The following is a 5778-nucleotide window of genomic DNA, read 5'->3' as shown; positions in this document are numbered from 1 at the left end:
CATTCAAGGCAATCCAATGGACAGTGCAAGATAGTATGATTGATCGCCACTTTTGAACATTTTACAAGCATCTTTGGGTGATGAAGTATCATTAACATTTAATCCCCTATCTCCTAGATTTATAACTTACTTTGAATCATATCAATACGATATTGGGAGCTCGAGATATGCCCAGATTACTGAAGATAGTGCAGGCTAAAGATTTACACAGGATTTATAACCAAATGAAGAGCCATGTTCACACCTGATGCATTTCCACCTTCATGGATCCATTTATGGCGTGAATATTCATACAAGTAGGCTAAATTACTTGATCACATTCAAAGTATAAGGATACATTATTTTTGAACTCATTTACCAAATCCAAGTGCATGAAGGGAGCCTATGAGTCACGTTCACACTTGGTGCATGCATTCCAAAGGTGTCCAAACCTACAATGATACATTCCTCCAAATTCATGCAAGGAAATGAACCAACATGTTCACACCAAGAGAGGATGAATTCGGCTATGAAAATGTATTCACTTAAATGGATAAACATTCATTTATTTAATTAGTCCATGAAATTTCATAGGGGCGATACATTGTATCTACTTAAGGTTGAATATTCATCTATGAATGTTCACTCATTAAACATTTTGTGTTCACACAATGCACTCTTAGGCCTATAAATAGCTTACCATTTCATTTGTAAAAACCAATTCACTTTGTTTAATCAAATATTTGTGAGAGTTTTTCTCTTTAGTTCTTAAGTGAACTTTATCGACTTATCAAGCTTATGCTTGTGGCATCACCCCTATCTATGCACCCTTATACTTCTTTATTTGAGCACATCTATGCCAGCAAAGGAAGCTGATCCAGAGGTCTTACTAATAGGTCCTATCACACGTTCTAAGGCAAAGCATTGTAGGGAACTTCTTTCTCTTAAGTGTTTAAATGTTTTTGAATTATTTCATAATGTTTATGCCTTAGAAATGAAGCATTTTAATATGGTACATACTGACGTGTAATGCCACCTTAGTTATACTAAGTACTTATATTAATAATAGATGTTTCCACATCTTTACTTAGCTTTATATTATGTTTACATTTGTTTTAGATTCATTTATTTTGTTTGCATATCACGTATATAATGGCATCACATCTATCATTCATTAGCTCACATGCATTCATTTTAGCTAAGCATGATTCATCACATTTATATAATGGCAGCATACTTATTATTTATTTGTGAACTTGAGCATTGTAACTTATATACATTTATATTTAGTGCAAGGTACGTTCAAGGAAATCTAGTGGATAATTCACGTCACTCATATTGATCGCCACTTTTGAACCTGTTACAAGAAACATTGTGTGATGAAGTCTTCTTAATATTTAATCTCCTATCTCTTATTTTTCCAACGTACTTTGAATCGTATCAATCTGATATTGGGAGCTCAATATATGCCCATATTAATGAAGACAGTGCAGGAGGGAAATAAATACAGGATTTGCAACCATTCATCCATAAAAGACATATACAACTTATTGGAGCATGATACATGTTGGGACAACTTGATAAAGCATTTGGAAGACACAAACAACTTAGTGGAGCATTTTGGAAGACAAACAGCTTGGTGGAGCATTTGGGAGACACAAACAGCTCACAAAGAACCTGGACAGCAAGTGGAACACTAAGGAGAACTCAAGGCCAGCTAATCACCACCAGCCCTTGTTTGCTAACTAGATACCCACTTAAGCAAGCTCATAATGTCCAAGTCATGTTGCATATGACCAACAAACCAGCATCCATTTATTCATATTAATTAAACATTAAATTATGTCTTTGAGGGAGCATAGGGTTTGGCCAAATACCATTCGACTATACCCCTTTAAAATTCTATAAATAGGGTTTCCTATTTCATTTGTAATCAGACATTTTATGAATAAAAATTATTGTGAGGTTTTCTCTCAATGTTAGTTATTCTTAGAACTACTTTATTGACATTTCAACTCTGATCTTGTTGTGTTAAGCTTGTGATACTTCGGGTTCTTAGATTGCAATCTGACGGGTCCAAGTCCTTTAAACATTGAATGTATAAGGTTCGGGTTTATACGTTTTAGTACAAGTTCTTCATTGTTCTTTGTTTGTTAACAAAAATTTCCAGATTTTTTATTTCACCATTATCATCCTCTCCAAGCACTCATCTTCCATCTTTCACCTTTCTAAATTTCCAACAACCGAATTCCTTCTTTTCTTTATCCTTTTCTTTGCCATTTTCGCCCATAGCCTTAACTATACAACACCAACCATCATCCATACTTTTAAGTAAGTTTGCTGCAAAGGAATTACTCACTCCGTTCTAAATCCTTTACAATCGAAGAGGTCTTCAATCAACAGGCTGTCTCATATCTTGTGGGACAAGGCATCCGCTACTACAATGTCTTTACCCTTTCTATATCGAATGACATAAGGAAAACACTCCAAAAATTCAACCCACTTAGCATGCCTTTTATTCAATTTATGATGACCTGTAATGTGTTTCAAAGCCTCATGATCAGTGTGAATCACAAACTCTCTCGACAAAAGATAGTGATGCCACGTCTCAAGTGCTCGAACTAATGCATACATCTCCTTATCATAAACTGGATAGTTTAAAGTGGCACCACTAAACTTCTCACTGAAATAGGCAATAGGTCGCTTTTCCTGTGACAAGACTGCTCCAATTCCTATTTCTGAACCATCATACTCAATCTCGAACATTTTTTCAAAATTAGGTAAGGCTAACACCGGCACCTTAGTCAAACAATCCTTTATTTTTAAAAAGGCTTCCTCATGTTCATTACCCCAATTAAAGATATAATTCTTCTTTATAATCCCGGTTAAGGGTGCGGTAATGGAACTGAAATTAGGTACGAACGGACGATAAAAACTAGCTAAACCATGAAAAGATCTAACCTAACTTATCGACGCTGGTCGAGGCCATTCCTGAATTGCCTTTACTTTTTCAAGATCGACTTCTACACCCTGGGCACTAACAATGAAACCAAAGAAGGTAAGCTTGTCAGTATAAAATACCCATTTCTGTAAATTATCGAACAACCTTTCTATTCTCAATGTGCCAAAAACATTTCTCAAATGCTCCTCATTTTCCTGTAACGACTTGCTTTAGATAAGAATGTAATCAAAATACACAACACATTACTTTCCAATACAAGGTCACAAAACATGATTCATTAGCCGCATGAACGTAGTAGGTGCATTAGTTAAACCAAAAGGCATCACTAACAATTCATACAAACCCAATTTTGTTTTGAAGGTTGTATTCCATTCATTGCCTTCTCGCATTTGAATATGATGATACCGACTCTTTAAATCCATCTTGCAGAAGATACTCGCACCACATAATTCATCAAACATATCATCAAGGCAAGGAATAGGATGTCAATACTTGATAGTGATATGATTCACAGCTCGACAATCGACACGCATTCTCCACGTTCCATTCTTCTTTGGCACCAACAACAATGGTACAACACACAGACTCAAGCTCTCCCTAATACGAGATTACTTCAATATGCTGGCCTATTTGGAATAGTGGCTCCCGAAATAAAGTCAATATGATGCTCAATGCCCTGAATAGGCGGAAATACACTCGGTGTCTCATTCGAAAACATATCTTCAAATTACTGCAAAAGAGATGTAATAGACACATGCAAATCAGTGGGAATTTCAGCTAATAAACAATGTTCCTTATACATTAAAATAAGTAAGGACTGCTGAGAGGAAAGACATTTTTTGATTTCTTTTCTGTTTACATACACGTTAATCTTTTTCTTTATTTTTGCTTCTTCACTGTTCTTTTTCAAACGAACTTGATCTTCATGCACTTGACTTGGTGTCAAAGGTTCTAAGGTGATTTTCTTATCGACATTCATAAAAGAATATCTATTTGTGAAACCATCATACATCACCTTTTTATCAAACTGCCACAGATGTCACAACAACAAATGAGTGACATCCATTGACATAACATCACACAACACTTCATCCTTGTACTTTCCAATGGAAAATTGTACAAGAACTTGTTTAGTGACCTTTAACTCTCCAGCATCATTCAACCACTGTAGCTTGTATGGATTGGGATGCTTTGTTGTTTTTAGCCCTAACTTGTCAACCATTACAATACTTGCAACGTTAGTACAACTACCACTATTAATAATCACAATACATACCTTATCATTTACAACACATCTTCTATGAAAGATGTTCTCTTGCTGCTGCTCATCTTGAATCGATTATGCATTCAAACTTTTCTTAACCACAAGTGGTTCACCAATTGCACAAGTCTATAATTGGTCATTATCTTCATCATCATCTATAAAAGGGGAGTCTTGCTCATCATCTTTAGATTTAGACTGTATATCCCTATTCACATGCGTCAACATTGTCTTTCGATTAGGACACTGACTTGAACCATGCGCTCTGCCAAGGCATTTGAAGCATTGGATGTCTCTTATGCGTTCTGGTTACATATGTTTCTTTCTACGTCCAACTTCAACAATGGGAGGCTTTGGACTACTCGCTTATGTTCTTTCCTTAATCTTAAGCGGTGCTTGCTTCCTAGCATTGTTAGGAGTAAATAATGGATTAGAGAAAACTTTCTTCATGCCTTTAGTTTTCTTCCATTTCTCTATACGTGATTTAATGATAACTTGGCATTCATGGACTTGATTTGGGCACATTGGAACCAACATGATCTTTCTCCCTTGGTGTTTCAATGAATACTTATTGGAGAACCCATCATACAATGCTCGTTTATCAAATTGCCAAGGACGTCCTCTTCTGGTCTCACACGCTCAAGCCTTTTTCCTCTCAATTCTCTTTATCCAAGTTCTAAATGACTTTACTCAAAACCGTATCAAGTAAATTTTACTTGTTGTACGTTGGCTGCAAAAGGGTTAGTAGGAATGGAAAGCAAATAATTATGAAAGGGTGGCTTAGAAATAAAAAGAAAATAATAAAAGGGGTTACTTACACAAAGTCACTTTACAACCTTCTATCACCACAATTAATTTAAAGGCTTACTTGAATAGCTTGGTGATGAGACTTTTCTTTCTTTCCTTCCTATTTTTGAGTGCTTGAATTTTTCTTCTTTTGAGTGCTTCAATTTCTATACTGAAATTTGATTTCTTTCACTTGCACTTTTTTTTTGTATTTTTGTTTTTGTTGTTGTTTCACGTTGCTTCTTCCACCAAAGCTCTGATTACCGCTTGATGTAAGGTAATTATACCTTTTCGATTAATTGTGGATCTAGGAAGGAAGCAAAACAACATGTATAAGTGAATGACTCAAATAGATGGTTTGGTGGTAGAAATAAAGGTAAAATGGTAGGCTATTTACGTTCATAGAAATGGTAGCAGAAGTATGTTGTTATGGCTAAGGTATGGTTGATGAAAAAATGGAATGGTTGTGAGGATATTATCTTAAAGAAGACTCAAAGAAGAACCAATGGTACAGAGAGCAAAGACCCAGACTTTATATTGCTTCTTTAAGTGGTGGTAATAAGGACTTGGACCCAATATCTATACGTAGATAAGAACCATAAGTATCAAAGGGAAAGGGTGGACGCCACAAGTAATGAATTACTTGATAAATCAGTAAAAGTCACCAGGACTTAAGCAAAGAGAAATATCTCACTTTAATTGCTAAAAAGGTCTGTCTGACAAATGAAATAGGAGAGCCTATTTATAGTTTTTGAAGGGACTTGGCCGAATGGGTACATAGAGGTTCAGC

Source organism: Hibiscus syriacus, unplaced genomic scaffold (assembly GCF_006381635.1).
Source record: "Hibiscus syriacus cultivar Baekdansim isolate YM2019G1 unplaced genomic scaffold, ASM638163v2 tig00110830_pilon, whole genome shotgun sequence".
NCBI classification, from domain to species: Eukaryota; Viridiplantae; Streptophyta; class Magnoliopsida; order Malvales; family Malvaceae; genus Hibiscus; species Hibiscus syriacus.
This window is presented reverse-complemented; position numbering follows the sequence as displayed.